This window comes from Peromyscus eremicus, chromosome 6 (genome assembly GCF_949786415.1).
Source record: "Peromyscus eremicus chromosome 6, PerEre_H2_v1, whole genome shotgun sequence".
Taxonomy (NCBI): Eukaryota; Metazoa; Chordata; class Mammalia; order Rodentia; family Cricetidae; genus Peromyscus; species Peromyscus eremicus.
The window spans coordinates 33,302,053-33,327,376 of NC_081421.1; the positions used below are offsets into that span (position 1 = coordinate 33,302,053).

Below are 25,324 nucleotides of genomic sequence, written 5' to 3' on the forward strand. Positions count from 1 at the left end.
TTGTGTGGTAAAAGAGCTAACACATGTAAGCAAATTAAAAGAATATCTGACTACACAATGGGCATAACAATATTTTCAACCTTTATCCTCTAGGTAATAGAGACCTATAAAAGAATTATAAACAAAATTAAGGTAATGCTCTTTAAAGACAATTATTTAGGAAGAGGTGTTTGTTTTTGCATTTTGAGATGGCATCTCACTGTGTAATCCAGGCTGGCCTCAACCTCACAGCAATCCTCCTCCCACATATCAGGATTACAGGCCTCCTGTGCTGCTACATAGTTTGATAATTCTTGTAGTAGTATGTAAAATTAATTATCAGGAGAAGGATGCTAGAAGTTAAAAAAAAATCAGTTAGGATTAAAGAATCATGAGCAGTTATGCTCTATGTCCTAACATGTGCTGTGACCCCAATCCTGGGAAACTGAGTCAGAAGAAATGACATAAGTTGTCCAAGATTAGCCAGGGTGACATATCAAGATGCAGTCACAGCAAAAACAAAACAAAACAAAACAACAACAAACACAAGTAGCTGAACTACAGTAGAAAATGGACAGGTTTACTAGAAGATCATTTAAGAAGCAAAATCAAGAGAATTTGGTGAAAATCCTGTGAGTGGCATTCACAGGAACTTTCCAAACTTTTGACACAGGAGTTCAGGCACTTGGTAGGGTATGCTAGTTAACTTCTTATTGATGTGACAAATATCTGAGAAAAAAATGAACTTCAAAAATTAAAGATTTATTTGGTTCACAGTTTTGGAGGATTTGATCAGTAGCTGGCTAGCTCCATGTCTTTGAGAGCCGTGGCAAGGCAGAACCATCATGAAAAAGGGTGGCAGAGCAGAAGCTCTTAGTTCATGGAAGTCAGGAAGCAAAGAGGGAAGGAAGGGGAGGGTCCGGCACAAGACAGACACTTCAGATTCATGACTCCAGTGACCTGCTTCCTGCAACCAGGCCACCTCCTCATCGCCCTTTCTGTATGAACTCACCAATGTGTTAGAACTACACGCTTTTCAGTAGCACCTACCATCTGAGGGCCAAGCCTTCAACACATGAGTCTTCAGAGGACACTTCTTATTCCAATCATACTGTGGAGTATTGAGCATGTCAGAAATCCAAGAGGAAGGACTAACAATGATATGTTGAATTATTAATCTACCATGTGTGTGTACATGGAAATTCCACAAGGTTGTTTAAAGCTTAACTCCCGAGCTCAGCAGAAAGCCTTTGAGATTGTAGAAAAGAGAGAACGAAAAGAGAAAGGAGTAGAGGAACCCAGGGACCACTGGGGAACAGCAACATAAAAAGGAAGAAAAGCTTGTGAGGTAGGGTGATAGAGAGGTCAGAAGGAATTGTTGGAACCAAGATATTTAAGAATGGGAAGGCAGTTAGTGTCCAGGTGCAGGCATTGCCTACGGGAGGAATTTTAGCACATTCTCCGGATTTGCCACTGTCACCGCTGACCCAAGTGGAAGCCATTTTGCAAAGTGGAGGCAGACACTGGGCCATACTAGGCTGAAGACATCAGAAGCCAGTGTGAGTGGAAGACAGCAACTTCAGACAAGTTCAAGAAGTTCGGGAACAGAGGAGAAAGGGAGGGAGATGACAGCTTTGGCTGAGGAGGCAGGGAGCAGAGGGAGAGTTCTGCCCCACAGAAGGTGCACTCTTCTGTCTGGCTCAGGTTTAAAGTTCCCCGCACTGGAGCTGTGACAGTAGGGGACACCCAGGAAAGAGGGGAGGGGAGCAAAACCAGCTTCCAGATCTCATCCCTATGTTTTCAACCAGTGCCAAATCCTTGGATTTGAAGGATGACTTGGCTACTTCTCTAGGAATCCACAGTGTGTATAAGAAGTACATGTATCCTGGAAGAAAAAAATGTTCTGTGTAGTTTAAGTCTGACAGGACAAATTTCCCCTTCACAGAATAGCCAATATATTCATTCGTCTGTACTATACAGTGAAGGTTCTAGATGGACTATAAACAAAGTTTAAACTTCAGCTACAAAATGTTTGAAGGCCAATGAATATTCCCAATTTAGGAGGAACATAAGAAGAAATGAAAACTAGTATTGACAAAGAACTCCACCTTTTATTTTCCCTACACCAAGTATCACTAAAAGCATTACAGTTCTTATGCTATTCCATCAGGGCCAGTGTAATTCACTCTCAGACAGTAGTTACCAGCATGCTACATGGAGCAGTTTGTCTGCTTCTCAGTACACGAAGGTTCTATTAAGTCTACTTATAGCTCAGTTACATCACAAAACAGGATGTTTTTATCACCTGCTCTGCTGTAGGGAAACCACACTCCAAACCTACACAAAAGTCTTCTGGGATGTGTAAAAAAGAAAAAAAGCACCATGTCAGTTTCAAAGTCACAGGAGAAAGTTGAACCATGGTGCTTTGGGGGAGTCTAGAGGGTCACTCTAAACAGTGGAAAACTCAAATAACGTTCCTAAGCACTGCTATTACAATTCATTCTTCCATCAAGATGTACTACCAGTTCAGCAAGACCTTTGGTTATCGGCCAAATAAACGCCACTTCAGTGAGTTATTGCTGGGGCCAGCTTCAGCTTGCAGTCAATGTTTTCCCTGTCTAGAGAACTACTGTAAGTTTCGCATCCGTAAACCATATGTGCCCTTGGGTCTAGAGTTTGCCCTTGTGACTTTTCCCCTCATCTTGGTTGCTAAAGAGAGTCAAATTGTATGCACCAGCACTGAGAGTTTCACTCAGTGATAGAAGGGGGTTCTAGTCACACAGTTGTTGGCACTGGACAGAATGCAAAAGCTCATGGAGTAGTTCTGCCCCGTGTGAAAACTGCTGTCTGCATCTTGGAGTACAATTCAAAAGAGATACATTAAGAATACATAACTTTGCCTCCCATATATGATAACGAAACAATAAAGGAACAGTAAATTTTGTGACAAATTTTCCAATCTGTGATTGTAGGCAAAATTTCTCCAATTTTGTGTCACGAGCTAAATTCAAAATGGATTCAGAAAAGGCAGTACTTGACCAAGTGAGAATAAATGTTGTTTCATGTCTCATTCCTTCTCTTTAAATTGATGGTTAAGAGCATAACAAAAGGAGAAGACAACAAATGGAATATACATACTTGTGTGAGAAGGCAAAAAAAAAAAAATACCACCCACATGCACGGAGTACCACACACAGTCATTTCAGGAGCTGTCAGACGCTGTATAGGGGACCATTGAATACTGATGACATGTTTTTAACCCCACACAAATGGTTCCTGCTACAGTGCACACAGCTCATTTTGCCAGGCTTCCCTCCCTAATGCTGTCAGGAGCTACAGTCAGGGTACATCTGGAGGGTATTCTTCGTAAGAACATTTTCAGTAGCAGTTCTTAAACACAGACACTCACATCTCTCCCGTCATGCTAGCCTTTGCCAATCAGTAAAGCACAATTGTTAAAAACAAGTACAATCATCTTCTAGGAGAAGTCAACTCCTGTTAGCAGGCAGGAGACACCGAGAGGAGAGGGCCCCAACTTACTATGAATTCTCCACAAGGACATGCTAACCTCTTCTACTATGGGCATGGCCAGCAGCCTTTCGCAGGCTCCAGACGTCTTAGTCATTCTAGAACAACTTATTCAGTTGGCTGTAGCTGATGCCTTTAGAAACATTACCCTAGTCCTTTGTATTTTGTTAATCCTACAAGGCAAGTCATGCCAATTTGAGGAAGATGTTCTGATATTTCCCTTTAATAATAATAATAATAATAATAATAATAATAATAATAATAATACAACTCAACCCATTCCTCAGCATAGACATAAAGCCACACCATAAAGTTCTGCATTCCAAAGCCTGTCCTCTATTTCCAACCCATACCAAGCATCTCTGTATCAATTCCACATGCATTTATGCAGCACCTAACATGTACCAGACACTATTCTAAGTACTGAGAATACAGCTATAAATAAAGCAGGCAGAACTTCCTAGTTACAGGACTGGAGAGATGATCAGCAGTTAAGAGCACTTTCTGCTCTGGCAGTGGACCCGAATTCAATTTCCAGCACCCACAGGGAGTCCAATACCTTCTTATGACCTCTTCTGGCATCAGGCATGCATGAGGTACATATATACACATGCAAACAAAATATCCATATGCATAAAATAAAAATAAATAAATCTTAAAAATAAATTCCTGGTTACATTCATCATCTTTTAGAACTTTATACAGCTGACCTCTCTCCTCCAATTCTTGCTGGTCTACACTTTCACTGATGAAGATGGTCAGTCATTTGAGAAAGCAAGCACTCTTGTTTGCGACAGCAGAAGCCTCCAGCAATCATCCCTCAATCACTCAACAGTTATTGGTGAGCATCATCTCAGTGCCAGGGTCTGGACTTCACAGAAGACAGCAAGATGAAAGATGTTCAGCTCTAGGCTTCGGGGATTATATATTCCTGTAACATGCATACATTAGCAATTGATAGTTTTAAAACTGAATTTGCATTTCTGAAACTGCTGATAGCTGAGAGTTAGCTCTTCTTCCTTTTTCCCAGGCTAACTCTTGCTCCTAATGCACTTAAGCACGACTCTAGGGATAACTGCCATTCCTTGAAAATATGCTACTGCCCAACTTGAAAAGAGTAAGCTAGACTTGGACGTGCATCTGAGTGTTCTCACTCCATTTTCCATAGTCACAACTCCTGCTATGTTTTCAATTAGACACAGTAACTGAAATTAATATTCCATTACACGTTTTTTGATCGTGCTTTAATTTAACCAACAATAATGATCGGGGCATAAAATAGCCAAGTCCTTTGTTTAGCACTTGATGAATAGAACCATATGGCTGACCTCAGCCCTTAGGGGAATGGACCTTCAGAAAGTATTTTCATGGCCCCTCCACTTTTTTGTGTTATGTTCCTGATGCTTTTTTGGTCTATGTGGCTTTGTTTACTCAATATATGTGGGAGGTGAGGTTGGAGTGAGGGGTTTTGCATTACTCCTAAAATTATGGCACTTGAGAATGTTACCCATTTGTCATCCATTATGTCTTCCTTCTGGTATTTATTCCAGAAGACTTTGGTCAAAGTATACACAGAAATTAACCAATTTTCTTTGCTTTGGGGAGGTTAATTGTGGGTATGTGTGTCTATGTGCCTCTGTGTGAGTGTGAATTAACAGATAAATAAATATGCATTAAGTGCTGATATCTAACTGTCCCACCTAGAGTGGGAGGCTGGCAGTGTATAATCCAGTGTATAATCCATGGTTGGGAGGCTCTGGAGCGCTGTCGATCCTCACCAGGTGAATGCACTGTGGCTTTGACTGAACCAGCCTCTCCTGCCTTTCCTTCCTAACAGTGTGTGACTGAGGTGCTTACTTATTAACTTCTCTGAACTCCTCTGCTCAGCCAGACAATGGCAACAAGCCGGTTAAGAGAGAGCACACGTATGGGACACAGCAGAAAATGTCTGCACACATAGTCGATGACTGGCAGGCATGGAGAAACCATCATCATCTTCTCATCCCACCCATCCCCCACCCCCACCCCCCACCCCTGCATCACCTCTACCAACTCATTGTAGAAACTCTCTTCCTGCTCTCTTTTCCTTTGCTTCTCTCCTGTTCTCCCCTCTCTGCCTTCAGCAGATCAACCCTGAATGTATTTATACTGGATTTAAAAGACATAAGTGAAGTTTAAAACTATTAATTATCTGCTCATGAGAAAGACATTGCAGAAGTATCCCCGTCATACTGAGACCTGTTGTCTTTTGTCGTGCTGTCCTGGATGAATGAATAAGCAAATGCCCAGAGAGTCTCAAAACTAACACAGAAATACAGGCAAGCAAGGAGCACGGAAGAAGGGATACGATTGCCAAAGAGGGGGGCAGGATGCATGGAGAGACTCTGACACCTTTGACCAGTCTCGTGGGAGCTACATCATCTTTATTTGAAAGCACCATCACAGTGTTAGTGTGAACCAAGACCTTGTATCTGCATATAAAGTCCCTGGATGGTTCTGGGGGTTTCTAGAAATTGGCGCCCGTCCTGCAGTTGAACCCTGTCCTGTTCTTAAAGGACCCTGACCTGATGTGGAAAGGGTTAGGTTCCCAGACCAACTCTTTCATCTAGTAGTTGTGCATCTTGCACAAGGCACAACCTGTTTGCACAGCTCAGTTTCCTCTTCTGCATAATGGGTGTGTTTGTCACAGCACAGCTACAGACAACAATACCCATTCTCACTAGCTGAAAGGGGCTTTCTACCTGAATATGAATAACTTCAAATGATTAGAAGGGCTGGATGGCTAAGTCCCCAGACGTGCTTTCATGTGTAATTTCTAGCCCCAGAACCCTTTATCTCAGGCATCTTCCTTGCTAACAGATAGATGCTTCATGCCAGATTTCTTTTTATTATTTTATTTATTTATTTTATGGGGGTATGCATATGCTGTGGCACTCTTACGGAGGTCAGAGGACAATTATCATAGTTTGTTCTCTCCTTCTACCATGTATATGGGAATCAAACTCAGGTCATCAGGCTTGGAAGCTATGTTTATCCACAAGCCACCTCACTGGTCCCTCATGCAAAATTTCTGTCTCATAAAATAATTGAATTTTTTTTTAGTTTTTTTTCAAATCTCCTGAGAGTACAAGTGATGACTGATATTGCATCAGGAAGCCCAGCCACAGGCCCAGGTGAGAAATGTGTCTAAGGTGTAGAATCCCTGGGCTTGAGGAGGCATACCAGTGAGGAGACGGCGGTGGGCAGAGCAAGCCAGTCATGCCATTTCCCATAGAGGCAGGGATGCATTCCTTGCACAGTTGTTGTGGGATTAGTGTTTGTGAAGGTGTTCCCACACCATCAGCACAGGCTTAGCCTGGCGTACTTGCCGAGGGGCACACAACCGTGTTACACTCGTGTGTGTGTGTTTACAGCTCCAGAGTGAGTGAGTACAGAAGAGCTGCGCGTAAAAGAGGCCCGTGTGTTTATATAACCCAACCTGTAGTTGGTAGACCAGGCAAACGAAGAGCACCGAGGACATAGATTTTAACAACACTAGCAATGAGCCTGACCAAAACAAAAAATTCTAAACACTGTATCCAGTTACTTGTCAGATGAACAAAGACATTTTACAAAAATTAAACAGTCTAATAAACCTCAGAGAGAAATGCCTCAGAGAGAATGAAATCACTGCCACTTCCCTGGAAATTTTCAAATACATTTCAAATAATTAATGGCAAAAGAGAAACATCATAATCAAAATTAAATTATTGCACAATATTTTAAATGAGTTATGTATGAAAATTGATGTGCGACACTGAAGACATTTATAGCTTTAAATTCTGACAGCAAAAAGAAAGGCTGAAAATTAATGATTTAATCATATATATTAAGTCATGGACAAATTAAACCCCAAATGGAGTCACTGAAAAGACTAGAGATTGAGATTATCCTCACCGTGGTAATCAGGGAAACAGAGAGGGAATAAACAACATTAGGAATGAACGTGCTTCTCTGAGGATGTAGCTCACCTGGCAGAGTATTGTCCAGTGTGCCGAAGGCAACATCCCCAGCACTGGAATAATCCTGGGCGTGATAGGCTCACATCTGTAGTCCTGGCACTTGAGAGATGATGTAATAGGAGCCAATGTTCAACATCATCTTGGCTATAAAAAGGTCAGCTTGGAGCTCATGAGATCTAGTCTGAAACAAATGAAGCTGATGTTAGTAAATATTGTTTTTCAAAGAAGAAAGATGTCATAACTACAGATGCTTTACTAAAAAGAGTAGCTGTTATAAATCATTTACTACTGGTATAATTAAAGACACAAAAAGAGAATAAAGTTTTTTGTTTTTTGTTTTTTTAAAGAAGAAATTCTATATGGCTATACCAGAGCTCCTCAGTACTAAAGTGCAGGTTACATGAAAATGGTGAGGTAAACGCACTAACTACATTCATCTGTCTCTCAGGGATTTTACATGACAACGACCTGTTGTTCTACCAAACCTTCCTAGCATTGCTGTGTAAGTTTGATATTCCCAGCTTGTTCCTATTTGCTTAGCCTTCAAAAAAAAAAAAAAAAAAAAAAAAACGACTTTCCCTATAACAGTCATATGAGAATAACAAAAATACACGTGTAATATTTTGGAAACGTTTTTGCCTGGAAGACAAACAAGAAGACCCACAATTCTTTAGCTGAGAAGAGACACACAAATCTAGGACCTTCCAATCAAACAACCATAGAAGGAGAAGACCTGCACAGATCTAGGACCTTTCAATCAAACAGCCATAGAAGACTCGCATTTAGAAAGAAGTTAGTGCACCTCTTCAGCCTTTGTTCCTGTCTCTCTTACACGCCCTTGTGCAGCAATCACAGTGTCATTTCTGTTCAATTCTGAGACCTGGCAGCTGTCACTGGTGCCAGTATTTTAGATGAATGACCGAGAAACCAATAATCAAGAGGATTTGCTTTTATCACTTTTGGAAGCCCAGCAGATGCTAAGGATGCTGTCAGAGACATGAATGGAATGTCCTTAGATAATAAGCCATCAAGGTGGAGCAAGCCACTAAACCATCATTTGAATGTGGTAGATGTGGACCACCTCCAAGAAGCAGAGGCGCTCCTAGAGGTCTTTGAGGAAGAAGAGAGGAAGCGGACCAACCAGAGGAGCTGCCTCTAGTCACATGGAAGACACATGGATGATAGTGACTTTTCCATAAATTTTAGCATGAATTCTTTGAGGGGACTTCTCTAAGTTAAAAGAGTACCACCACAAAGTGAAGGTCATACTCCTAAAAGATCAGGACCTTTAGGACCAGTTCGCAGCAGCAATGGAATCGGAGGAAGCGCCCCTGTGTCAAGTGAAAGAGATGCTACAGTAGCTGCGAAGGAATTCCTGCTGTCTCATAGAGATATTTGTCCCCGAGAGATGATCGATATTCTACTAAACACAGCTATTCAAGAAGAGATTACCCAAACTCTGCTGAGACCAGAGATTATGCACCATGGCCAAGAGATTATACTTCATACTAGTTCACGGGATGACTACCCAGCAAGAGGCTACAGCAATGGAGGTGGATGCAGTTGGATGGTGACCATTCCGATTGTCCTGAGAGTTCCAGTGACTCACACAGTGCAGCCCATACATGAGGACCACCTCCATCTAATGGAGGAAGCAATCTCACTGCTTATCTGGCTGGGATGGGAAGGTGAAAGCTCCCCTTCTGAGAACATTCTACAGTTTAGAGCCATAGGAAAGCAAAGGAGGCCTGCTGCTGACTTCAGGGAGCTGGCAGAATAAGAAATGTAAAGAAGTAGCCCTGTAGTGAAAACTCCCACAGACACATAAGCAAAGTACTGTGGAAGAATGCTTGCCTTCTTCACACATGGAGAGGGGTGGATTCTGGGGTGTGTGTGTGTGTGTGTGTGTGTGTGTGTGTGTGTGTGTGTGTATGTGTGTGTGTGTGCCCTGAAGAATGTAACCAGCTACTCTCTACTTATAAATTAAAAAGAAGTTTTATTAAGTTAAATTGAAGTTTTTTAAGTAAGTTAAAGTTTTTGGTTGAAAGATTATGCCATAGAGTGTCTAGAAAGTTGAAATAGGAATAAAAAACAAAACCAACAACAAAAGAAAATCCCACACAACCTAAAACCTTTAGTGTCCTACCCATTAAACTCTTCAAATTTGATCAAACTCTGAACATTTTTTGGCAAAACATGACTTTCTTAATGAGATTTTTTACAAGTATTGAGACATTTTACAGAATTTAATGGATATTAATATTTTATTTCCATGAAAAGAATCAGTATGATGGTGGTGCAGAAGCCCAGACAGACTGAAGTAGTACTGACCTGAGCAGGAAGAACCTTCCTGAAAAGGGAACATTCAAGCTTGAAACACTGGATTTAAGCTCTGAAGCCCTGAGATGGATAAATGTTCAGGATACTCCAATTTCCTCTTGACTGGTTCACACACTTCTAGTTCCTTCCTAACCTCACCTAAGCCCTCTTTGCCTCCCAGAAAGTGGGAAATGTCCCTTTTAAAGAGATCAAATGAAATGGAGAGAAACCATATATGTTCGTCTGAACTCCCCATCAGCTCAGAAAGGAGGCAGCATCGACCTTACTTAGCTCCACATGCCTCACCTTTCAGCTAGTACCTTTGTGCGCCATCGGCTGATGCCAGCAACCCAGCCCCAGGTCTCCCTCTCTGCTCTCCCAGGCTTCTTAAAACTCAGACTCCCACAACAAAGGACAATTGAGGCCCCGCTAGTGCTCGGGTTTACTGAGAACTGAACCATAAGCAGATACCATCAGAACACATCCCACTTGTGACCTTTCACAGCCAACGAATTGGAAGGATTTTCCTTTGCTGGGGATTGAATTTAAAAGGACTTCCCAGGAGTGAAAGGTCGGCCCATGGAATCATGATATCCAGTTAAACACAGCTAAATAGAACGTTTTAGCATGACAATAAATGGAGTTATATTTAGCTGATTTGAGAAACTATCTGGCTGAGGGAAAAGCAGGGGAGCAGAGATTTTTCATCTCCCACCCCTCCTCTCTGAAAAATAATAGAGCAGGGCAAGAAAGCACAAAGGTGAAGAATTTCACCGAATCTGCCTGGTGAGACTGTTTTTGCTTTCCCAACATCTACCATGTTGTGAGTAGGCTGTGTTGGTGGAACCACATAAAGACTGTATTGTTTTCTTGATGCACATATACAATTCTGTTAGGGTGACTGGAGCAAGCTGGACTCCAAAGGAAGACCATACCCTCAAATAACTCCCCAGGCAGCTTTGATTTCTAGATAGGTAAGAGGTGAAAGCACATTTGCCAAACTGGCTTTGATAACAAACGCATTCTTCATTAACAAGGAAAGACTGGAGGGGAAGAATACTTGGCAGCCCTACCCCTTCCCTTGAAATGCCCTCATGTCAGTCTGAAACAACCTCATATTTGTCGTTGTTAACTAACAGATGGTTTTGTTAGCCAGTGACTGTGTCTCTAAATAACTCCCAACAATAAAAGGCTGTGACACATGAGAGCAAAATGGGGACCGTAAGTGGTAGCCTTTTACCTCGAGAATCTTACCTTGTGGTCCATTCTGAAACTTGATGTGTGTAATTGCAGCCACTGGGAAGGTGTGGAGTGCTATAGCATCAGATCTGCCAATAGTTAGGAAAGATTACAGGTGAATGTTGCTTCTTCGAAGGGAAAAATATATTTAATTGAAACCAATTTAGAAATCAGGATCCTGTGAGTGAGCAGTGAGAATGTTTTCAAGGAAACACTGTCTCCTCTTGGCTGTGAGAGACCCATAATGTTTCTCTCCCAGGCTAAGTGTGCTATTTGATAGGGAAGTCACTGTTAATGCCTTCCCCTCAAGACCCTGTCCATTACACAAGAGCTGGTACACCAGGTAAGCATAATCTCACTGTGGTTTTCCAAAGCCATCACCTACACTGGGGATCCCAGCCACTCTGGATTTTCATGTAGGTTCAGTCTTTGTTGATATGGTCTTTTTCTTACAAAGTGCCCTTCTTTCATTTGATCTTAATATATATATATATATATATATATATATATATATGTAGTCTGATCTGTGTATTTGTAATTTGTTGCTTACCCTGAGTTACTTAGTACCAAATGGGATGACCCAACCTGTGTGGGTAAGGCACTGACCACTTTCAAATCTGTAGTTAGCAAAGAGTATGAGCAAAGAGCATCACTATAGTTGCAGAACTGATGCTCAGACTTCAAGCTCTTGGCTCCTGAACGTCTGTAGTTGAATAAACTCTCAACCTGTGAAGACACTGATGCCATATGAATAAGAAGATAGCCTTTATACAGCTCAGTGAAAATGTCCTGTCAGAACATAGTGTTGAGGACACTACCACCTCACACAGTTGGTTACTGCTCCAAGCTTACAGGGATTTTACTTCCTTTCATATTTTGTGTGTTTCTAATTTTTGTTTATCTATGGGGTATTGGCTTTTTTGTGGTGGTGTCCTCATTATGTGGCGCTGTTGCAACCTGGGGAGGAAAGAGTTTATTTGGCTTCCAGGTTACAGTCCATCATCTAGGAAAGCCAGCTCAGAACTCAAGCAGAAGCCTAGAGGCAGGTCCTGAAGCGGAGACCATGGAGGAGTGCTGTTTATCGGATTGCTCTCTATGGCTTGCTCGGTTTACTTTTTAATTGTTTACACAGGTTTTAATTGAGATAGAATCACATAATTTCCTTCTCCCTTTCCTCCCTCCAGCGCCTCTCATGTCCCTCTCCCAGTCTCAAGGTGATTTCCTCTTTTTCTTTGATTATTATCCTTACTTGTGCATGTGTGCCTGTGTGTGTGCAAGCACACGTGCAATTATATATATATGTATATATAACTATATATTATATATATATATATATATATAAATACAACCTGCTGAGTTGCTATTTTTTGCTATGAGCATGTATGTGGTTTCAAGGCTGAACGCTCTTCATTGAATAGCCAATAAGGGAGCAGACCTCTGGGAAAGGCCATTCTCCTCTAAGCAGTCACTAGTTGCTAATAGTTCTTGGTCTAGGGGTGAGATCCCTTGAAAATTTCCGTCATCCACGTTAACATGTCCACTGAGATTGCCCTTGTTCCCTTCTTGTCTATGCAGCCATTTCTAGGAGAGACTGTTTTCACAGCAGACTTCTTGGTATTCAGATTCTTATGATCTTTCTGCCTCCTCTTCAGTTCCCTAAGAGGCAGGGACTGTGATGCAGATTTCTCTGTTGCGGTTGGGCTCCTCACAATCTCTTGATCTCTGTGTTTGTGTGCAGTTGCTTCCATGGGGTCTCCATTTGCTGCAGAGAGAGGCTTTTTTTCCATGAGGGGTAGTTTCTGTACTTTTCTAGGAAAGGTGATTCATGCACCCAGTTTGCTCTTTAACCCAGGACCCTGTCCAGGGGTGGCACCACTGAGAGTGGACTGGGCCCTTAGACTTCAATCATTAATCAAGAAAAGGCACTACAGACTTGCCTGTAGGCCAGTCAGGTGGGAGCAGCTCCTCAGCTGTTTTTCCCTCTCCCAGGTGACTGTAGTGTGTATCAAGTTGATAAAATAATCACCTAGGACAGGGTGAGAAGAGGGTATACTTATATAGCCCAGGCTGTCCTTGAACTTATGGTATAGTCTAGACTGGCCTTGAACTCCTGATCCATCATCTAGCCTCAGCCTTCCAGGTGTAGGTATCAGAGATATATGCTTCCCTACCTGACTTCTGGCCTTGTCTTGCTCTTCCCTCCTCATGCATTACTGACCCCTCACAGTTCTTTCAACTCGTCTCTCCACTGTGATGTATTATCTGTAGAGTCCGGAGTTCAAACTCTGTGTGAAAGAGCAGTGGATAAGAAATGCCTAGGAGTGACTCCACTTTCGTCCTAGTTTCTGATAGCTCCATCTTGTCCTCACTGCCCCCCACCGTCTACCTCCAGCACACCCTGCTGAGCATAACATCCTCCTGCAGCAGTACCTGGAGCTTCTGGAGGTCCATTGTTTTACAACATGAAACAAATTGCTTTAATCAACTGATGTGAAACCTTTGAAACTTCTGGATCTCATGGCCCCTGCCTTCAGCCTGCCTCTGATATGACATACTTGTAGTTTATGGCCTCCTTTCAGGCTGAGAATTCTTTGTGGTAGAAGTCTGCTCTCATCACTAGGTTGAAGAAAGGACCCTTTTTTAGCTTTATATTTGAAGTGGTCCATAAATGACTCCCGTGGGCATTTTATATGTAATGATTTAATCTCAAACCCTTGGTTGGACGAGTTCCATCGCAGCTTTAGTCAGGCACTAACACTGCCACTGCCCAGCTCCCTTCTCCCTCAGAGATGTTCTACAACCAGGCCTGTGGCCATCATGACCACCCAGCTTCACTCTGCTCTACATCCTCTAGCAGCAAAGCCAAGGGCTCGAGGATCTAGATGCGCGGAGTCTACATCGTGGGCTTCTTTGGAAGACAACTGGACACAACCCTCTCAGTGAAGGAAGCTGTGGTACAGTGGTGTAGAGGACCTCACATTTACATCATATTTTTGACAAGTTTAGATGACTATTGACAAAAGAAAAAGGGGGAGGGGAAAATAAAGGGTGCTGTCATCTTGTCCTACAAAAAAATACTGAGGGGCTAGAGAGATGGATAGTGGGTAAATCACTTGCTATTCAAGCATGAAGACTTGAGTTCTAATCTCTAGACTCCACAAGAGTGCAGGCACAGTGAGGTATATCTCTAATCCTGATACTCCATTGGGGAAATTGGAAGGCAGAAATAAGAGAAACCCCCAGAAACTCTCAGACCAGCTAAGGGGTCATATGAGCAACAATAAAAAGACCCCACCTCAAATAAGGTAGAAAGTAAGGGCCTACACTCAAGGCTGTTATCTGACCTCCACGTGTATGCCATGCTCATATCTGTGTACACAACCACACACACACACACACACACACACACACACACACACACACACACATACACACACACACTTAAAAGTTTTAAAGTAAAGATATTGGGTGTTAACTGTGATAAAAAGCAAGGGGGTTGAAAATTATTGGAATGAGGGCTAAGCAGTCATATCTTGTCTTTATTCCATTACTGATCAAGGTCCTGTTTGGTTTGCCCAGTGGAGCCCTCTGCTAAGAAGGGGTACAGTCACTTAGCTAAACACACAGCAAAATCCTTGTTTGAGTCACACTGTGGAAGTGATCAGTATTCTATGTATTTGGATTGGTTTACTTTGGCCCTTGGGAAGGCTGGCCATGGCTACGTGAAGGAGGTCTAGACCAAGAAAAAATAAAAGTAGAAACAACTCATGTTTTGGAATGGAAGCCACCACTCACCAGCTGTAAGACCAAAGTCACTAAATAAACTGAGAGGATTGAGAAAATGGACACTCTCAAATCCTAACGTTTTCTCGCTAAAATGAAGTGGAGAAATTTAAGTTGAAGTGGTCAGAGATCTGTTACCCAAGCCTTGGAACTGTAATTCTCAAACTCTGCTCATGTTACCCTCTATGTAATTCATAAAGAATGAAGAGAAGGCTGTTTGGGAGACAGTGATGGAGTCAGAAGTTGCCAGCAGCAGCAGAACTTAAGAAAACCAGCTGCGCCAGGCGGTGGTGGCACAAGCCTTTAATCCCTGCACTTGGGAGGCAGAGACAGGTGGATCTCTGTGAGTTCGAGGCCAGCCTGGTTTACAAAGCAAGTTCCAGAACAGGCTCCAAAGCTACACAGAGAAACCCTGTCTTGAAACCCACCCACCCCCCCAAAAAAGAAGAAGAAAATGAAAACTAGCTGTTACTGTATGCATACGTTCTACCTTCAGCTCAGTATAGTTTTGAGATTTCAGCAAAGACCAGTTGTTAGAGGCACATAAACCTTATGAAATATCTATAAAGTGCATGGAACTGGGATTGCTGTCAATTGAATAAGTTATCAGAAGACATGAGAAGAAGACCCTTCAGGAATCACTGAGCCTTGGATCATACACCCTCATCTATAAATGGTAAAAAAAAAAAAAAAAAAAAAGTCTACCAAAAGCATTGGTGGAAACTGGAGATATCCTTTACAAAACATTTATTACAGTGCCTGGCACATCAGACCCAACAAACAGAAGTCACTTAAAAAGCCAAGTCTGAATTAACAGTAGTGTGCTGAAGAACACAGCACACTCAAGCTAGACTGTGACCTTATGGTCACCAGGACTGTTTACTGTTTATCTAGCAAGTTAGCCCAGCAAAATTTAAGGTCACCTCGGAACACAGCCCTCCACTGATCAGTAAAAAGTAAAACCTTCAACAAGATCAAACTATCCCAGTACACCGCTGTGCTGTGGGATGTTCTGTATGGCAAATGTGTTGCTAATTAGTCAATAAATAAAACACTGATTGGCCATTGGCTAGGCAGGAAGTGTAGGTGGGACAAGGAGGAGAATAAAGCTGGGAAGTGGAAGGCTGAGTCAGAGAGACACTGCCAGCCGCCAAGATGACAAACAGCATGTGAAGATGCCAGTAAGCCACGAGCCACATGGCAAGGTATAGATTAATGGGAATGGATTAATTTAAGCTGTAAGAACAGTTAGCAAGAAGCCTGCCACGGCCATACAGTTTGTAACCAATATAAGTCTCTGTGTTTACTTGGTTGGGTCTGAGGCTGTGGGACTGGCAGGTGAGAGAGATTTATCCTGACCGTGGGCCAGGCAGGTAAACTCTAGCTACACCGCTGTCTTATGAAGACCCAGCTTGACGAACTTGAGAGAACTGTGGGGTCAGGGCACAGGCCTTTTGTTCAATGATCACATCATGATCTGCCATTTCCCCATATCAGAAAATAACTCCATACAAATACATAGCACAAATACCAAAGTGGACGCTTCAAAAAAAGGCCGTGCACTTTATGAATAAAATGGCCCCACCCCATTGCTGTATCAAGTGACGTCTTCTCAGTATAAAGCTACTCACACAGGGCTAAGTTCCAATGCTTTGTCTCAGTTCTAGGCGTGCAGGATAGTCCCTCCCAGGAGCATGGCTAAGAAGATGGAGCACTGTGTATGACCACCGAGAAAAACCACATGAAAAGAGGACAATAATCCTCACAGAAAGTGTGAGAGGAATAGCAGAGAGAAAACAAGGAGTGGGGCCAGGTGAGCGAGCCCACAAATTTCACCACACCAGCAGGGAGACCATTGATCCCAGACAGAAAAAAAAATTCCAGGTTTGCAAAACTAATTTGTGAAATTTGATTCATATTTTTTCAAACATCATGAAAAGTGTATTATCAATTAAGAACTTGGAAACACATTCATAAGCACTTTTTCTTTTGAAGAAAGTCTTTTAACCTCATTGTGGTAATATGCGCCTGTAATCTCAGTACTCAGAAGGATGAAGCAGGAGGATTGCAATTTGAAGACCCACCTAGGTTATAAGTGAGACCTTGTCTCAAACAAAACAGCCTTTCCCAGCCCTGCATTGAACCCTTGGCCCTACAGAGGCGGCAACAGCACTGTGTGCCCACTTTGTATTTACAAGCATGCATAAATCATAGATGACGCTTTCAAGTCATGCTCAAAGGCACCAGGACCCTTGAAGGTGTCTAACTTTGTGTCTTAAAGGCATGAAAAATTAGGCTGGCAATGATCCAAACTGGGGTCCAGAAAATCCAAACCCTTCCAGGATGACAGAAGATGCGCCAGGAACACAATAGGTCTGACTGAAAGCATGCCACCAGGATGCAAATATCCAAAGCAAAGAAAAGTAATAATAATTACAGCTGGTCGCAATATCTGAATCTAGGGGAGAAAGGATCCACTATATCACCAAAAAGAGGAAAGCTGATATAAACATACACAGTATAAAAATAGCATTCGAGTTTAATAGTGAGAAGTTGCCAGAAATAGATATTTGTTCTCACTCCTATGAGCATATTCATGGTTTGAAAGCCCAGATATATCCTCATCTCTCTCTCTCTGATTATGGAAAAGGGTGAGCATAGGAAGTAAAGGAATAAGGGTATAAACTCAAAAAAGGTAGTCACAGAACCTACAGTGAGTGTTTACCACTGGTGCCCAGAAATAATAGCCACACAAATCTAGCAGCTGGCCATACCCACTAGCAAATTCAAAAGAGTAGCTGACAGAGTGTCACACAGAGAAAAATCAGAACAAAACTTCCCCAAAGGAGAACTGGCCAAGCAAGCTTGCTCTCGAATTATCTGGGCAGCAAATCTCTAGGTAATGTCCCATTTGGTGTATGCCTGGTGCTGAAAATGAGCAATAGATCACAATAGTAGAACAATATCCATTGGAGGCAGGGGGTGTTCCAGATTCTGAGAAAGTACAGTTGGGATTTGAAAACTCAACCATTAAAAAATGGTGTCACCCTTGCAATTGTAGCCTGGATTTCACCTATGAGTTCTGAAATCCACTCTGGTCTCCTCATCGAGAACAAGTTTGTATGCATAACTTAATCTCAGGATGTGGGAGACTGAGGCAGGAGGACTGAGGCTATAGGGTGAGACCCTGCTTTTTTAAAAAAGTGAGTTTGGATCCGGCAGCCTTATGTAGTCACCGCCCTCTCCCACTCCCCCCATCCAAGTCTGGTAATACTTCTGCAACTAGGAAGATTCTTACAACCCAGAAATAGTTTCTTCTTAATTACAGAACCAGGAAGGCAATCTTGAGGAAGGTGGAAAGTGAAAATTAAGGAAAGGGCTATAAATAGAAATGATGAGGGAATGCACAAACTCTGGTGCTAGAACCCATGCAGATAGGTCTAGTCTGTCACACTAGAGTCTAGTGTGACAATTTTGTGATTTTGTGATCACAAAAATATGATTTGGGGACAATTGTACTATTTTGCATGCATGGTTTATTTGAGGGCATGTTTAAAATGTTAAAGGAATACTATATATCAAGTATGCAAGTTCAGTAAAAAAATTAGGTGTGATTAGAAAAGTAGTAAACATGTTTCTGGCTACTTATTTTGATAAACTTTTACATGTTTTTTCACATTAAATAGGTCCACAGAGTGAAAATATTTAGTTCTCAAGTCAATACATTTTTTTTTCTGTAAAATGTCTAATAGTAAAGATCTTAAGACTTGCAGAGCAGACACATGTATCATCATGACTTGGTTCTTGAGGTGTAGCAGGAAGGAACACGTAGAAAAGCCCCTGTCGGTAGGCACTTACACTCCAATAAGACTGGACTTACTCAAATCAGCATTGGCTGGACTTAGTCCACAGTTTTCCAACCCCTAGAGACCTGGTCATTGTTTTGTCTTTAAAAGACCAGCTTAAAATAAATGCCAAAATGAACAAGTCAGAGTTTAACCAAAATACGTATAATATCAAATATTTCTCCCACCTGCAGAATTTGCTGGATTATGAAAGAAACCCATGTCTCTGAGGTGCCCAGTCTGCCACTGCCTGTGGGTCAGGAGCCCTGACTTTCTTCCCATCCCTCTATTCCGTGGCTGCAATGAGTCAGCATTCCATAATGCTGTCCAAGATATGCTTTGCCTGTCCACTTCAAAGGGTCTAGCCTCCAGATTTACTTCCATCTGTAATTTATCTTTATTAATTAACCTTGACAGAAGAAAGGAAGCAACTTTTTAAAAAATGGAAAACATCATAAAAGAGACCTTTTGAGATGCCAGTTTCCTAAGAGTTTGGAAACACTCACTTGAACAATCTTCAGGGATATAACACAAGATGAAAAAAACAATCATTCAGCATCCTTACAAAGGTTATTTCTGTTTAAACAATCATCTCTTCTGCTATGGTTAATCCTATATCTGTGCTATCCAGAACAGAAAGAAGTGAGCAAAACTGGTCATCAAACAAATCATGGGAAGGGTGAACTCCTGAGTGTGGGCATTTGGTATAACTTTGCCATCATGCTTGGTCAATGTGATGGCCAGCTGGACCTTCTGCTGGTCCTGGCATGCTTATTCTATCTCTAGCGGATACAGAGACAGAGTGAGACATGAGTTCCAAGCAAAATATGCTAGACTCAGAGAAACTGACAGCTCTCATATACAGAATAAAGATTAAGAATAAAAAGACAGAGGAGGAGAAGCATCATTTGGGGGGAAGGGGGTGAACTATCAGAATAGAAAGAGGGAAGCGAGGTTAGAGAAGTGCTTTGATCAAAGTGCATATGTACATGTATGGAAATGTCACAAGGAAACCCGTTTTTTGAACAATTAGTATATGATCATTCAGGGGTGAACCCCAAGAGCCATAGACTATCTAACAAAAACCCTAGTGCCAGGCATGCAAAACCTTCTCTTAAGTTGTTGGTTAGGGAAGCCAAAGAAAGTCCCAAAATAATATAGGCTATTGCCACTGTTGTTGGTGCCTTGCAGAACTTGAAAGTAAGACCTCGTTGCTGAAGACACCACATACTTCAGACAGAATTTGGAGAAATCTAGCTGGGACTGACCTGGATGCTTCCTTCCTGATGGCTACTTCTCATAGTATTAGGAGTTAGGCAAACTGCCAAGGGAGGTAAGCAAGCAAGAGTCCTCAAGAGCTACAAAACCTATGACCAGAACAGCAAGATACCCCCAAGAGTACACCAATGACATTTATATGGTGGGCATAACCAACATCCATCTGATTGGATTTAAGAGAGAATTCTTGGTAGTGTAGACCTAGCCAATGACACATGGCTGGCGAGGTCGTGGACCCTAGAGGAGAACCTACTGCCCCTTTTCTAATTTCTACCTGTATAATTTCTAACTGCAGTGTGTCCTTATACCCACAGAGAAGTATAGTTCTCATCTCTCATCTATGTAACAGACAGAGATCATTTCGAAAACACAGCAAGTACAGAGAACAACTGACCATGGGGTGCTCAGAACCAACTGATATGTCTACAACACAGCTCCAACTCCTAAGTCTCAGGCAGCGTCACGGAAGAGGGGGTGGAAAGATCGTAAGAGCCAGAGGAACAGGAGGTCTATTGTAAGTTGTTTCTTCTACGGATGGCAGGGAAGCTGTGCCCATGAAATCTCAATAGTATGTGTACTTAAACAAGGCTTGCACAGTGACATCATCAGTTGACTTGCTCATGTGGATAAGGGAAATCTCATAAGATTTCTTTAGATGAAGAGCTCCATGCATTTAGTGGCTGCTGAAAGAGGGAGACTCAGTCTTCTCCAGGGATTGGGCCCCCCGTGGGTTATCCAATCCTAAGAAATCAACTCTAAACACATATACATAGGAGCAACACCAAAGAGACTCGGCAAGCTGTATTTATACATATCCGTATGTATGTATAATGTACACATATAAATATGTACATAGGTAAATATACATATATATATAAATGTGTAGCAATAATTCAAGAAAAGAGGTCATGAATTTGAGATGGAGTTGGAGGACACAAGAAGAGGTGGAGGGGAAAGAGAGGGGAGGGGAAATGATGTAAATACAACACTCATATATGAAATTTCCAAAGCAATTTAAATATTTATAAAGAGAAAAAAAGAGAGGGCAATAACGGAAAGACTTCACATCACAGAACTGATCTGATACTGTGAAAGAAGAGCAGAAAGGAAAGGAAGCAAGAAGAGAGAGCTATAGACTAAAGGGTAGGCAGCTGGGCGGCTCAACAAAGTTTCAGCCAGGACAGGGACACTCCAGAGCTAAGGATGTCCAGTAGAGTCCTGCATAGGGCAGAAGTGGTCTGGTTCTGCACCAGCTGTCATATATATATGTATATATGTGTGTATATATATATATGTATATGTATATATTCATACACACACACACATATATTTCAAGCAGTTCTTTGGCTTCTAGGTTTTAAATCTCAGAGATTTTGGCCAAGCCACTTACTGGTAAGCACACTCTTATTATTGTCCATTGATAAGTTTCATATCAAAAATCTTAGAGTAGTCCTAGGAGAGCAAACACCCAATGCTGAGGATACCCCCAAATTGCAGGATCTGGATGCTGTGTGTTAATTACCCTCACAAGCATGTGCTCTCAGCAGCATACCTCAAGGGCCACTGAAACCCAAACAACCCCTGCTGCTTCTAAGATGAGTAGCCCAAACTCCCTTCCATCACCACATTTCCCACTTTTTTTCTGAATGAACTCTGTGAGCTTTGTCTTCTTGGATGGAAGAGGACATTGCTTTCTTCCCATTCAATTGTAGGGATGGACTGAAAGCCTTCCACTTACAGGGCTGTTTCTCTCTTCAATAAAGTTGACAGATGTCGACATTTAAACACATATAGAAAGGACACCTCTATGTACGATGCCATTGAAGAGTACAAAGCCATTCCATCATCTTTCGAATATCTTCCACTTAAGCACTAAGCTTTCAGTAAATATTTATATCTGGTTTGAAAACCAAAGCTGGCATATCTTTGTTTCCATACTGAATTCTGATAGGTTTCACCCCACTACTGACCCAAAGAAAGGGATAAAGTATATCTAAAAATCATTGTGTACTTTATAGAATGTAGTTATAAAATATACAAAATGGACAGCAATTATGGAATGCTTAACATAGTGAAAATCAGTAAAGAAGTACAAATAAAATGCTGCTGAATTTAAGAGAAAAATTATTTCCGGACAGGAGGACCAGGGGAGTGTTTTACAGAGCAGATAGCATTTAACATAGGTCTTGAAATATGAGTAAGGTCTGTTGTAGCTAGAGTTTTTCTGCCTTGCCCACAGTCAGGACAAATCTTTGTCACTTGCCAGTCCCACAGCCACTCAGACCCGACCAAGTAAACACAGAGACTTATATTGGTTACAAACTGTATGGCCGTGGCAGGCTTCTTACTAACTGTTCTTACAGCTTAAATTAATCCATTTCTATTAATCTATACCTTGCCACTTGGCTCATGGCTTACCGGCATCTTCACATGCTGTTTGTCATCGTGGTGGCTGGCAGTGTCTCTCTGACTCAGCCTTCCACTTCCCAGCTTTATTCTCCTCCTTGTCCCGCCTACACTTCCTGCCTAGCCAATGGCCAATCAGTGTTTTATTTATTGACTAATTAGCAACACATTTGCCATACAGAGTATCCCACAGCAGTCTGTACCCATGGATGATGAAATGAATGATACAGACAGGCCAAATCATGTTAGGCACAAAAGCATGGAGCCAAGAAAACCCAATCTTGTTCAAAACTAAATGAAACAATATAACAAAGAAACCAAAAACAAATGGAAAACCCCACAAACCAACTTAGGGCATGACAATTTTTAGAGCAGGAGAATTGATCATCGACCTTTGCAGCCAGCAATTTGGTCCCCAAGCTTTAACTCTCACACAGTGTTGGCAAGTTAATCATGGTGGGTCCACCGTGAGCCATGTGTTCCTAAGTATCATGGCGGAAGACTTTCTCCAAAGCACAGACTTGAAGATGGTCTCCTGGTTATGAGGATCACTCTGACTCAAGGGTAAATTTTATTAGCATGTGAGATGCACATTAGAACCCATAAAGCATAGCTCCTGCATGACAGGCAGAGTGTTTAAAAATAAGCAAAGAGGTGCCATTAGTTCAGGTGGTGCTCGACACCACATCACCACTCTGTGACTAAGAAGGAGCCTGTTCTCTCTGTACACTGCTCCATTAGTGATTTTAATTGCATGCTAAGCTTTATAATTTGTTGCTGTCATTTAGGTTCGTGTACTGTACTAATATTTATTCTGCATATTATATAACACCTTATTAAGTTTATTGCCCGCTTTTTATAAACTTTTGCATTCACCTTGCACATTAGGAACTCACATATCTATTAAAGGTAGTTGAGTACAAGTCCTCAGTAGATTCAACAATTTTTACCTGAATCTTTAGAAGGAAAAAGCAGGGTTTTTTTCTCTAATCAGGATAGAGAGATGACAGATGATGACGATGAAGATAGATAGATGATAGATAAATTCATAGGTACGTAGATACTAGATATATACATATCTCCCATTGGTTAACGGTTATACTTTCATAACTACTAAGTTCAGATAACATCATAATGTCATGACGTACTTGGTCCTTTTTGTGTCCCCACAGAGTCTTCAATGGTATGATGGCTAATTGTCTTCAACTTGACTGGATTTGGAACCACCAAAAACACATACCTCCGGATGTGTCTAAGTGTTTCCAGAGAGGTTGAAATGAAAAAAGAAAACGCATCCTGAGTGTGGGTGGCACCATCGTATGGCTAGGATCTGGACTGAATAAACACAGACGAGGAGAAATGAAGCGGGGAGCAGCTTTGCTCTCCTCTCTGCTTCTTGACAGTCTCAAGTTCCTAATGCAGTGTCTTTCCCACCTTGATGGACTATACTTTCAAACCCTGAGCCAAAATAAACCTCCCCATGCTCAGGTTGTCTCTGTTAGAGATTTTATCATAGCGATAAAGAAAGTAACCGACCGAGCTGACAAGCAGAGTCAGAATGTGTTCCCTGTTGTAAGTCACACCCAGTAAGTGGAGGCTGTTCTGCTTTCAGTGTCTAACACAGTATTTCAGATAGAGCAGGTCACTGAAGTTTTACGGAGGAAGCAAGCAAAGACGCCATACAGCATGATTGACTATCTAAACATCTGTACCCTATCAGATCACTCCATAAGCCCCCAGAAAGCCACAGAGGTGGTAGACCCAAATCCAGGATGAAGGACATAGTAACAGCAAACTTCTCCTCGTTTCTCCCTTCGCAGCCTGGTCCTCCCCATCTGTTTCATGTAATCCCTTGACTCTTCTTTCTAAACCAAACTTGTTAACGTTCAACACCTGCTAAGATCTGCAATGTGCATATAAGAGTGTGGAGGGTTCAGAAGCAATTTCTGAAATGCTCGCCTTTCTTCTCCCCTTGCTGTTTTACAATTAAAAACAAAAACCAAAACAAAAATAAAAAATCCAGAAAGTGAATATGTGAGCCCACCAATCTTATTTTCTCAACTAACCCAAAAATTAATGGAAAGTTTGTTTTTTATGGGCCAGAGATAATCACTGACAATATGAGCATTCCTAAGACGGTTATAGTCTTAAAAAAAAAAAAGTAGGTATAATTATTTTGAGGTGCCAATACAGTGATTCTTTTTCCATGACTGAGTGGATCCACCCAGATTACTGACTCTCTCCTTGCTGATTCATTTTGTAAACCCAAGGCCCAATAGCAAGTGGGCTGATTCACGTGAGTCCGCACAAGCAGTGTTTCAATGAAGCATCCTGGGCTCCGATGTCAAGTACACCCAGGTCTTCCTCGGCCTTCCTGTGCCTCTGATCCTTGAGCTATTGAAATAAGGTGAGAATATACACAGCACGGTCAGGTTAAATAAAAATATGTACCCATGAAATGCCTGGCACAGAAGAAGTACTTGCTGCGTGCTTGTTTTTATTTCTGAGTCGCTTCATTTCTTTTTCTTCTTCTCACCAAGCACTCTTTGAAAATGGCCGAGGGTATGTGTCACATTCACAGGCAGTGACACATGCCTAGGAAACTCTTGACTCCTCACTGAACTCTTTGATTGTGTCGTAGCACTCGATCAGGGAAAGTAGGGACAGTCGACACAGCGTGGCTCTCCTCAAACACAGCTGAAGGCGGAGGCCTGGCTGTCACAACTGTGTATTTGGGGAGGTGAGTTTTACTTTTTAGAATAAAAAAGCCCCAAATCTAAATAATCAATAAATTACTACTACTGCTTTAAAATGTTGGGGTTTGTTATTGTTTGTCCTGGTTTTTTTTTTTTCTTTTAACTTTCAATTTTTTTTTTTTTTTTGCCTATGTCCATGTACATGCACCACATGCATGCTTGGTATCCAAGGAGGTTAGAAGAGAATGTC

The 25,324-nt window shown here is 41.8% G+C and overlaps 1 pseudogene; it reads left to right on the forward strand.

Annotated features, from left to right (window-relative positions):
- The first annotated feature begins 8,419 nt into the window (after window positions 1–8,419).
- Window positions 8,420–9,288, forward strand: LOC131912847 (RNA-binding motif protein, X chromosome-like; annotated as a pseudogene).
- Window positions 9,289–25,324: the final 16,036 nt, after the last annotated feature.